The 12,586-nt window shown below is 39.0% G+C and overlaps 1 protein-coding gene across 7 annotated transcripts in view; it reads right to left on the bottom strand.

Moving 5' to 3' along the window:
* The window catches only part of LOC138751912 (leucine-rich repeat-containing protein 4C-like), a 568,103-nt gene that overhangs the window by 106,727 nt on the left and 448,790 nt on the right, over positions 1 to 12,586 (bottom strand). Inside the window, exon 7 of one of the 7 annotated variants that reach the window (XR_011350273.1) lies at positions 2,195 to 2,322. The exons of the other annotated variants lie outside the window; for them this stretch is intronic. The gene's annotated coding sequence lies outside the window, so the exon portion shown is untranslated. Of the gene's footprint in view, positions 1 to 2,194; positions 2,323 to 12,586 lie in introns of those variants that run through there. 7 annotated transcript variants of the gene reach the window in all.

Raw genomic sequence — 12,586 nt, 5'->3', positions numbered from 1 at the left:
TATTAGCTAAGTGCTCCACAGCATTTGCAAACACATTGCCTCTCACCCTGTGTACTCTTATCTCAAGCAATATTGTTTTCTTTGGCAGGTGGAGCCTCTGAAGACACAAATCATTTACATCTGTGGATCTCCTTTTATCCACTCAATTTGTGATATCCTCAAAGAACTCCAGAAAATTTGTCTAACAATACAATTTTTCTTTCATGTCACCTTGTAGACTCTGTTTAATTGTCCAGTGATTTCTAAAATGTTCTACTCTTACCCTCTCAATAATGATTCCATAATTTTCCCATTTAAAAAAAATTGTCAGACTAGCTGGCTTCTTGTTTCTTGTATTCTTTCTCCCTTCTGTATTAAACAATAACATTATGCATGCACTTTACCAATCTTTGGTGACTGCCACTGAATCCAAGACATTTCCACAGGTTACAACCAATGCAACAACTCCCTCTGCACCCACTTTCTCTAAGAGGCTATGAGACAAACCAGATGGTCTAAGAGGGTTATTGGCCTTTAGCACTACAATATTTTCTCATCTTAGACTTTATTCTTAGGCCTGTCATTAAAGGATATTTGTTCTATCTTTCAGCATGAAATCCGATCCAAATGATATCTTGGTATCTCAGCCATTTCCCTATTTCGTTGCCTTAGTCTTAGTCTCTAAAGGACCAATGTTTACTTTCGCTAATTTCTTTCTTTGTTTTTACCTTTAGAAACCCCTGCAGTCTGTTATATTAATTGCAACTTTACTTTCATGCTCCAGCCTTTTAACAATATTGTTAGAAATCTTATGCTAATTTCTGAAATCTTCCCAGCCCTTGGGCCAACCATCAATCTTTGCAATATTGCACTCAGGTACTTTCAACTTGATTCTATTCTTAATTTTCTGACAAAGCCAAACATTCTTCTCAAATAGCTTTTCTTTCTCACTGGAATATGCTTCTGTTGAAATATCCATTCAAATATCTGCCTTTTGCTGATTTTACCCTTTAATCTATTTTCCCAAACTGTTGATCCAACTCTGACCTCATACCATTGTAATTACCTTTATTTAAATTTCGGATACAAGTTTATCACTCTCAAACCAAATTTGAAATTCTACAATACAATGTTATTCTTTACTGGAGCAGCTCAGCAGGTCAAACTGTGTCCTTTATATAGCAAAGATTAAGATACATAACTAACATTTCGGGCTTGAGCCCTTCATCAAGGTATGGAAAAATGTCGGTGGGCGCCCAAACAGAATGGTAGTGGGGGAGGGGTGGGGAGAGGAGCATGGTCCCAAAGGCAGGAGGTAATTGGTAGATAAAGGAGGGAGGGACTTACTCATCCACTCATTTCTCCCCACCAATGCCCTCCCCCCCCAGCACCTTCTCCTGCACTTTCACTTACACTTCCTCCCTCACCACGATTTGAGGCCCCATAACAGTCCTTTCAAGCAACACTTCATTTGTGCTTCAGCAGAAGTGATTTACTGCATCCAGCACTCCCTTCTCTTCATTGGAGAGACTGGGCGCAGACTGGGAGATTGCTTCCCTGAGCAACTTGGCTCTGTCTTCATCAGTGATAGGGATCTACCAGTGTCCAACCTTTCCAATACTGCATCTTACTCCCATACTCACATGTCTGTCCATGGCCTCATGTACTATCCCTTTAAGATCACCCCCAAATTGGAGGAGCAACATGTGATTTTCTGTCTGGATACTCTCCAACCAGATGGCATTAACATCAACTTCTCTGGTTTCTGCTAACTTACTCTCCATTCTTATTCTTTTGTTTTCCTCTTATCTTCTTTCCCTTAGCTCTCCATACCCTTCCCTCTCCATTCACAGCAATCCCTCCTCTCTCTACTTGCTACTGTGGACTCCCTCCCTTATCCACCTATTACCTCCTGCCTTTGGGACTCATCTCCTCCCATCCTATTTGGTTCAGGCACCTGCCGACATTTTTCCATACTTTGAGTATGTATCTTTATTTTGCTATATAAAGTACATGGGTTGAACTGCTGAGTTTCAACAACATCGTATTTTTAATTCAGTCATGGTGTCTGCAGACTTTCACGTTTTACTTATCCTTTACCTTGAGGGATGCATGGGGTGTCTATGGAGGGGTAGCACCTCTGGTGGTGGGGGCCAGTCATGTCCTTTTTGGGCAGCTCGTCCACCTTTGGTGGTCACTCAGCTCTCACCTGTGGCTCCAAGTAGCTGTAGCACATCCCAGTAAACCATCTTGGCAGACGGGCTAAAGCAGGTGAGGTTGCTGATGGGTCTTCAATCCTTGGCGAGTTCAGGGTCTATCTATCCCAGTGTGTGAAGTCTGGCACTGACAGATTGAATGGAAGAGACTGATTAATGAACAGTCAAGAAGGCAGGCCCAGCAGGTGTTGTGGAACACTAAGAGCATGACAAGGCATTTATATGTCCTGGTCATCCAATGCAGCAAGAGAGGTTTCCAGCCGTAATAGTTGTCTGTGCCACTGGATCAAGGTCTCGTCTGCCAAGATAATGGGATCACCCCGTGCAACGGCTTTTCCACTTAAAACTCCATCATGCACACATTTCTGTGTGCGATTCATCTCAGTTAACTTACCACAGATAAACTGCACTATAATGTGTCTTCTTCGAACTGAAGAAAGACCAATACTGCGAGTTTATTAATTAAGCTTGATTTACGACACAGTAGCCGATTTAAAACAGGCTCACTGATTGGTTCCTCAAAGTATTGCTTAATGAAATCATTCTGAATGCACTGTATGAACTCATACTGATGGCTCATCTCACTGATTTGATTTGCTTTGCAGTTGACACATGAAAGTTTTTTTTCTAAATATAGACAAACTGCATGGTAACAAGCCATTTTGGCCCATGAGTCTGTGTCACCCAATTTTTACCCAATTAAACTACACCCCCGGTATGTTTTGAATTATGGGAGGAAACTAGAGTCCCCAGGGAAAACCCACACAAAACATACACACTCTTTACAGACAGGATGGGATTCAAATCCCGGTCCTGATCACTAGCTCTGTTAAGGTGTTGTGCGAACTGCAACACCAATCGTGCTGCCCATCTCGTAGTTTATTACATTCATGATTTCTCTTTGTGTACTTTATTCTACCACTGGAAGCAGAATTTCAAAAACTGAAAAACTAGCCACCTCTTCAAAATAAGGTGACCTCACAGTGTGACAGAGTGTTTAGGAGATAAATTGGGAAAGGTTTGTTAGAGCAGGTCACACGCAAACACTTTAAAACACAGAATTTTTGCAGGAGCTTTTGCAAGAGAGCTCAGACTCATGATGGACTGAAATTTGAAAAAGGCAACAAAAGTAACAACAGGCAGTAGCAGCTTTGTCTGGAAAAGAGAACTTACTGTCTAGAAGGTCATGTGATCTTTGAAGACAGAGAGCAGAAAAAAGAGGCTTTGCTCTCAGAGCGGAGAGAGAGAGAGGAGAGACACCGACATTGGTTCCAGAGGGACAAGCTGGCAAGCTTTGGAAGACGGCCTGGTCAAATGAGAGGACTGGCTGTCCAGTGTTTCCCTTGGAATAGGAGAAACAGAAAGGAACTGAAAGAAAGAGGTTATCATCTGGAGAACCTTGAAGGGAGCAAGTTACATCAGCAAGACACTGGAGTGGCTGATTAAAAAAGGAATCAGTTGTAGATGTCCTGGAACAAGAAAAACTCTCTTTCTGAAAACCTTCCTGAGTGGCACCCATTGTGCTGCGCTGTTAGACAGAATCAGACACACACAAGATAAAGACTGTACAACAGGGTTTAATCCACAAGGACTTCCACAGAGCCAGGCTGGCTGTGGCTGAAGCAACTCTGTGTGAGGCCTCAGGAGGCCGGCACAGGCATATATCCCGGAGAGTGATTGACACCCGACTGGGTAGGGCTTGATCTATTCAGGCCGACTGATTGACAGCCGGCCAGGTGTTGTCCTATCCCCTTACACTCCAGCAGGTACAAAAGTTTCCCCCTGCAGTAGGCCAGTGGTGCTCCACCGCACCCATCTACCCGTTAAGCACAAAAGCCTGGTGAACTTTATTAGTGTTAACTTCTGTGCAAATTAAAAGCATTGCCTGCAACCAGTGAAATTGGACTGTGAACCAAAGAACTTTGCTGAACTTACACTCACATTACACACATGTGCGCTGAGAATTAGAAGGGGGTTAAGTAGGTTAGGTGAGTCAATAGAGATAAGTTAAAGTTTGATTCTATTTTCATGTTCAAAGATAATTAAAAGCAACTTTTGTTCAAGTAACCCTTTGTCGTGGTGCATATCTATTGCTGCTGGGTTTTTGGGTCCACTGGACTCATAACATCAGATACTTGTTACATGTCCAGCACATTTTTCTATTCAAATCCAACACATCCATGACACAGAACAATAAACAAAATGTCGATACTAAAGCTTTAGATGTTGCATCAGTTGTAAGTGTCCTGACCTTTCTCCTCACAAATAACATGTGCCAGCTTTGTTGTGTCAATTTGAATCATTTTGTAACATTCTCACTTTTGAGTGAAAGATCCCACTCAAAGAATTGAATGCATCATCTGGTGTGATATTCCCAAAGAGTACTGACAGAACACGACATTGTTGATATTCACCTAGAAATTTATTGCTGCTCAGAAATACAAAAAGCTCTCTTGGGCTCACTTCAAAATTTCCACTAAATCTTTTACATTAACACAATCTCAGTTCATATTGGAGAAGCTGAAATCCCCTATTATTCTTACATGTCTCTATGATTGCCCGATATATCTGTTCCCTTATCTCCTGCTATCAGAAGGTGTGTAGTAAGTACATTGTAAGCAAAGTATTCCTTTTTGCTTCTAAGGACTACTCAGATGACTTCAATTGAAGAGTCTTTGAGGTTATCCTCTCTCATCATTGCATTAATAGACACTTTAATTAATGGAGGATAACAATGCCATCTCTCTTTTTATTGACCCTCTCTGTCAGGCCTGAAGACTCTATATCCAGGATTAGTGAGTTGTCTGTCCTGTTTGTTTTTCATCCATGCTCTCTGTGATATTTAAAATACTCATCATATTATCTTTCCTAATTAACAATGCTAGTTTATTTTCCTTCCTACTAAGACTCAGTGCATTCAAATAGATGCAATAAAACCTTATATTCCTTATAATGTATGGGATTACACTTACGAGTGTTCTGCCTACTGGGCTGGCTTGCTTTTTTTTTCTTCTATATTGGATTTTTACCTCTCTCTGTCTCACCTTTACCTTCTCCTCCCCTGCCTCCTGCATCACCACTGCATAAGTCTATGTCCTATTTCTTTGCCAGATTAGTTGCAATATTTCCCAATACTCCCAAATGCATTGAGCATGACTGACTAGGGATGAACTTGTCTTTCAAACGATACATGAAACCAAAGCCCAGTCTTCCTGTTGTGACTAATGAGACTGTTCAAATAAAAGATCTCTGAGGATCCAAATAATCACTCAGCTAATGTCTGAGAATTAATCAGAATAAATAAATAAATAAATTTATAGTTTTAAATTTGATTTTTGTTTCATATCTGCTATATACAGATTGGTACGACAGATTCCAAACAACAGACACTACAGTTCACAGAGGAATTCATTGCATATCAAATAATTGGATTTGTTTCAAACTCATGATATGGTATTCAACAAATTAATGGAACATTAAAATCTTGCATCATCAGAAATCTCTCCACCACAGTGATAATTTGCAGTTGCCTAATTGCGTTGTTGATATTAGTCTGGGACCATATTAGAAAGAAGACTATTTGCCAATTTGTTTTCTTCTGCTCCTTTCAATAGTTATTTATGTCCAAATTTCACTTGAATTTTGCCAAAAGCCAAACTCGCACATTTTTTTTTTCTTTTGCAACAGTCATCAGTTGTGTTTCCTGAAATCCCAAACAGATCATTAACTTAGCTCACATTCCCATGCAAAAGGCTAGGGGGCACAAATTTCTTGCATTTTCACTAGCTTAAAATAACCTGTTGTCTTCTTTAAAAATTCTCTTTGCCTTATTTTGTGCTGTGTATTTTTTTTCTATTGTGTCACAATCTATAAAAGTGAAGCCAAAGATGTAACTGTTAAAAATATTTTGCCTCAGCATTTCCACTTTAAGTGCATCCTGAAATCAGGCATGCAATCATTGGTACTTGTTTAAATAGGTTTATGGGTTGAGTTTTTGCTCATGTTTATTAACAAACTGAAATCTGCCACGGATAATTACAGTTCTCTTTTTTTTTAATAAACACTAAAGATTTGAGGAAACTTGATTTGTCTGGAATAATACAACAATGTAGGGATTAACAGAAGAATCTGAGTATCTTAATAGTAAATAAAATAATAAAACTTGGAAGACAACATTTATGTACATATCTTATCAAATGTAAAAAAAATGTATATTATATCTATTTGTGCTATTGTTCTTGAATTATTTAATTTTAAGAGCCTTTGAAACATCATGAATCTATATATCTAAAAGCTCTCAATGGCTTTAATTCAGTCTTCAGGCAAAACTAGTTTTGAGGATGGAATTTGCTTTCATGATAAAGCTTTTAGATTTAGTGCAGTACTCTGTGGAAACGAACTTTATGTCAACATCTGCAAGGTTTTGTACCAGTGTGCTTGATTATAGATTGCACAAAAAGAAAGAGGATCCTGATAACATTTTGCAGTTTGTTGCATGTAATATGCATATGATGTCTGCCAAATCTTATGATTGGCAAGATATTTTACACTCCATGACTTTTATGATGGAGGAATTCATTTTAAATTTAAAATCATGCCCTTGGATTAGATGTTTAAACCAAAACTTAATTCAAACTATTAAGATTATCCTTTGTGAAAAAAGCAATGAAGATTTAATTCCATGACCAAGAGCGTAATGCAACAAAAACTTTTACATTGGAACTCACATTAAGGTATCTATTTTTCTCTACAAAATGATTCTGGTATCCTTCCAATGATTAATCAAATACACTGACTGGTATATTACAAATTGCATGTATCAGGAATATTCTACTTTACCCCAACCTTAATCCTGTTTCTTTCCTTCAATCTTTTTTGCCAATTTCAGTTCTAATTTTCCTCTCCACTTCCCCCACCTTTTGTCCAATACCCTATCTCCCTTCCCCTTAAATATTTTAAATCTTTCCTTCCTACTATAGTTATGATAAAGTGTCCTGAACTGATTTCTGTCCAGGGATACTGCCTGACCTTCAGCTTCCCCTAATTCTCTTCTTTTTAAACCTTCTGCCACTAAATATAAAATGACATCTTCTTGTTTTCGACACCACCCCATGGGAAAAAGTAAATCAATAATCCAACTTAGGTATTTCTCTCATTCCAAAAATGTCCCACATGTTGTGATTAAATTGCATCTACCAATGCTCTTCCCAATTTTCCAGCTGACCCATATCTTACTGTAACCTTCCTCAACTGCAATACAACACTCAGCCTGGTCTGCACTAAATACATATGACACCCTATCATCACATACAGAGCAGCCACAAAAACAAAAATGCTGGAATAATTCATCAAGAAAAGCAGTACCTACAGAAAGAGAGAATGGTTAATGTTTCAAATCAGGGGTCCTTCCTCAGATGGAATCAACAATGAGTTTAGAAGATGGGTGTTTTGTTCGTGAATTAGCCAGGAATTTTTCGTCTGATTATTATGAAATAATCTGTTTAAATATTGATGAGGGCAGATTCAAGTTTGGCTGCTATTTATTGTAGTAAAAATATTGTGGAAAGGGTAAAGAACTTCAATTTCCTGTGTGAAAACATCTCTGAAAATCTATCCTGGGGCCTCCATGTCAATGGAATCATGAAGAAGGATGCCAGCGGCTATATTTTGTAGAGCTTGAGAAGATTTGGTACGTCACCAAAGGCTCTTTGGAACGTGGAGAGCATTCTGACTGATTTTATCACTGTCTGGTATGGAGGTGCCAATACACAGGACAGGAAAAGCCTACAGAGAGGTGTGAACTCGGCCAACAACATCACAGGCTTCACTCCATTGAGGACATCTACGAGAGGTGGTGTCTCAAAAATACTCAAACTATTAAAACTTAGAATTTTTGTGGCTTAAGTGCCACAAATGCACAGCAGCAACAAATGACCATGCTTAGTACAGGTCACTTAATCACAATGAAATTAATTTGTATACTGTTACATACCAGAAAGCAGCAATAAAAATTAGCCCAGACAAGGTTATATTTAAAATAATATTTTTAATTACAAAATTAACAATGAAAGCAGCCTCTATCATCAAGGACCCTCACCACCAAGGTCATGCCCTCTTCAGACTTCTACCGTTAGAAAGGAGGTACAAGAGCCTGAAAGGTGAACATCCAACAGTACAAAAACAGCTTCTTCCCCTTGCCATCTGAATGGAGAATGAACCACAGACACTACCTCACTTTCTCTTGCACTAATTTTTTTTAAAATATAATTTAAAAGCATTTTTTCCACCTGTAATGCTGTGGCAAATTTTGTGACAATAATTTTTGATTCTGAATTAAAAATACAATTTTTTTTAGCATAAAAGCAAAGAGCTGTCACATGGAGATGAAATTGAGAATCGTGCTGGAAACAAGGACCAGCGAGAGAATTAGAAATAATATCAGTATCATGCTTTCAGGTAAGCTTTGATAATATTTATTTAATCACAAAATATTTCAAATTGAAATTAAACAGATTTTTTCCCCCAATAGGTTTTCTAAAGCTAACAATATGTCAGATCACAGGAGAGAAGTGCTGCAATCTTAATAGATGTTTGTTGCAGCAGCTTGAGTGGCTTACGAGTTAAATATTTCAGCTTTAAAAAAATATAATTAAACCGTGAGATTATTGTTGACAAAATCAAATATGACAACAGATCAAATCTGGTGTTTTTTTTATTAAATATTCTTCTTTGGCTTGGCTTCGCGGACAAAGATTTATGGAGGGCCTAAAAGTCCACGTCAGCTGCAGGCTCGTTTGTGGCTGACAAGTCCGATGCGGGACAGGCAGACACGGGTTGCAGCGGCTGCATCACCTACAGCTCCTAGAACGCTTCCACCAGCGTTGTCTCCGCTCCATCCTCAACATCCATTGGAGCGCTTTCATCCCTAACATCGAAGTACTCGAGATGGCAGAGGTCGACAGCATCGAGTCCACGCTGCTGAAGATCCAGCTGCACTGGGTGGGTCACGTCTCCAGAATGGAGGACCATCGCCTTCCCAAGATCGTGTTATATGGCGAGCTCTCCACTGGCCACCGTGACAGAGGTGCACCAAAGAATAGGTACAAGGACTGCCTAAAGAAATCTCTTGGTGCCTGCCACATTGACCACCGCTAGTGGGCTGATATCGCCTCAAACCGTGCATCTTGGCGCCTCACAGTTTGGCGGGCAGCAACCTCCACAGCAGATCATCGGAAAACACACTGTTAGTCACACCTCACTTTTTTAAAAATTGTCCAACACTTTGTTTAATATGGCAAATATCCTGAACTCATTCTGTCTTTCACTGGTTTGGCTGGATGCTTCCTTATGAACATCCAAAGGATAATAGTATGAGAATTTTTGAGAATGGCCTCACACAAGGAAAATAAGCAAAAAAAAAAGGGACATCATAGGGTGCTGACACAAGAGAGATTTCCAATGGTAATCTGAAATGTTGAACTCAACCTCCTCGAATTAGGCAATCTCTTACTCTCGAGGATGATTTGTTTCCATCTCCAGCTTTAGTGGGTGTTGAGGTCACTGATGAGGCATCAGATATGGTGAGTGTTGCACAGGTGGGGAAAGAGGGGGCCTTATGGTGGGTCGTTTGTGAAATAGTACTGTCCTTGGTCCCTCAGGGTTTCCTGTGATCTAGTGGGGATGCTGCATTTCTTCACAGGAGAAAGTCATTCATCTTAATACCCCTGGTATCTGGCACATATGCGTTAGGGTTAGATCCCGGTTAAGTGAATTTTCCGGTTGCTTGAGATTGTGCAGTGCATGATTGGCGAACTAACAACTAGTCGAGCCAATTTTAAACCTGAATTTTTTACCTATTTATTTTCCACAATTTTCTTTCCCTGGTTGCTTGAATTTTAGATAACAAGGATTTGACTGTATATTATGCTGTTTTAGATTATTCATTTTACATTACATTTATTGCAACATATATCTTAATTATTTAAATTTATTTGAATTGTCACTGTCCCTCAGAGATGCCTAAAAACAACCCCAACAGTATTCAGCAGGCATGAGCTGTCAAATATCTGGAAGAGAGCTCAGAATCCATCATGAGATCTGCTCAGAATGTAGAGCCTGTTACACCTTAATTGGCACCTACACGAATGGGGAGGATCAACTCAGCTGATTTCCAATATCAGAAACAGTTTAATACAGGCAATAAGATATCTTGGGCTGATACCTCAGAATGTCATTAATTCTCCAGCTGAGAAACAGTATGCCATTTTGCATACCTCAAATCCACCATTTGTTATTACTTACAATGAAGAAACTGCAAACTAACCTTAAGAAACCTATACTTAGAATAAGCCCCTCCAACGCCTCCTTGTAGTCCTGTCATCTTTAATTGGTACCTTGAAATGATGCTCACTACATTATCAAATTTATAAAAGGAGTCCATTTTCTACAGTCTGTCAAATCATCTTGCTTTTCAAAAATCCCAATCTGACATAATGCAAACCTTGCTGACGTTCAAGGACACAGTGCATGTATATATTGATTTGGCTCAGGCTGATGCACACATGATATGAATTAAAGCGAATACCTCATGCACTTAAAGACTTAATAATTAAATCAGATAAGGGGTGAATTTTTCAGCTTTACTTGAGATGTTACGAGTGAAGAATTTGACACCGAGTGACCTTTCAAACTAGAGGGCAACTGAAGGTGATTAACCGGTTCTGCTCTCCCACTCACTATTCCACAATATACCTAACAAGTTGCTACCCTTCTTTTAAAAAAAAAGATATATATGCATTCTATAGCATTTAGACACAGATATATTTACAGGCAAGATTTGAAAAGCTTAAAAAATGGTGATTTTCAAGCCTATTGCATCATTTGAATGGAGTAACTAAAAGGCCAATAGTGGATGTGGAGACACCTGCAGATTGGCAGCCTTGTTTCAAATGCTATCTCAATAAATAGAAGGGCCATCATGACAACCTGATGTTCACTAAGTAATTAGAATAAATTTTAATATTTTTTTCTAAAAAAATTAATATTCAAAAGCGATTTTTACTATTCCTTACGTTTAGAGTAGAAGTCCTAAAACCCAGACTGCTGGGGGACTGAGTCGGTCCGGATTTTCCAGATTCTCGGGCAGTATTTTTAAAATTCAAATTTAAAGAGGAATAAATAAGAGACGAACAGGTAAATTTTGATAGTTTATTCTTTAGCAAACAGAGAGTGTTTTATTTATCAAAACAAGCAGTTTTAAAGAAAAATAAACTAAAAATGACAAAAATATAAACATAAGACTTTTTTCACTACAAAAAAAAGTGAGTATTTATGTTTAAAAATGAACATTTTAAAAGAAAAGTACAAATCCTTTTCACATTGGTCAAATTGTAAATTAATTGTTCAACGAACCAATGAAAGAAGCTATTTTTGCAGTTCTCACTGGATCACTGTTAACCAGTTCTCTGTGTCCTTTCACTTTCTCCACCAGGCCTATCCAAGGAGAGGTGCTTATCCCCCACCTGTGATGTCTGAGTGACGCATCTGAATGATCTTGTATTTAAACAAAATTAATCATGCCTAATTACAACATAATTAAGCATTATGTACAGCACAGTATAAGCACTTCAGCTCCTATTATTGTGCCGACCTATATAAACCTTTATAAATTTAAAAAGGACCATGGGAAAGCAGCAATAAAACACATAGGTGCAGAGAGAGAGAGAGAGAGAGAGAGAGAGAGAGACAGAGACAGAGACAGAGACAGAGACAGACAGAGAGAGAGAGAGAGAGACCAATGGTGGACCTGCCCTCCCAGAGAAAGGGCTGTACACACGGAGCATGGAGCACTGATCATTCATGGAGAGGTTTCTCTGCCTCATGGAATTTGGGAGGGTAGGCCCACCATTGCTCTCTCCTTTTGTAACTTTCCTACAGTCTTTATAAATTGAGCGCCTATGTGTTTTAATTACCTTCAAAATTTTGCACGTTAATTTTGTAATTAATGCCCCCGAATAGTCCATGACCCTTTCATACTGGGATAATTGGCACACAGGTGTCAGATGACCCACAGGGATGATACAAACTACCTAGGCGGTCCATCCCTGCGTGATGCCTGCATGCTGATTCCTGAGCGTTCACACTGGCCCCTTCACCAATATATTGGCTGTGAATTACTAGGATACGGTGCCAGTGTGAAAGGGGCTTGCAGTATTGTTACGTCCTCCCATTTTTCAGTTTTTTAAAATTTATGTGGGACTGTTAGTTTAAGAGAATAAATTTTGCACATTCCTGCAGGCTTTTGGAAAGTTACTGTGAACTTGTAGCAGGCTTTGAGTGGATTGTTTGTAAATTGAATACATCTGCATAGAAGCCCTGGAAATCCTAGGTGC

This window comes from Narcine bancroftii, chromosome 1 (genome assembly GCF_036971445.1).
Source record: "Narcine bancroftii isolate sNarBan1 chromosome 1, sNarBan1.hap1, whole genome shotgun sequence".
Classification (NCBI taxonomy): Eukaryota; Metazoa; Chordata; class Chondrichthyes; order Torpediniformes; family Narcinidae; genus Narcine; species Narcine bancroftii.
Note: the sequence above shows the minus strand (reverse complement) of the source record. Positions and strands in the feature narration are given on the sequence as shown.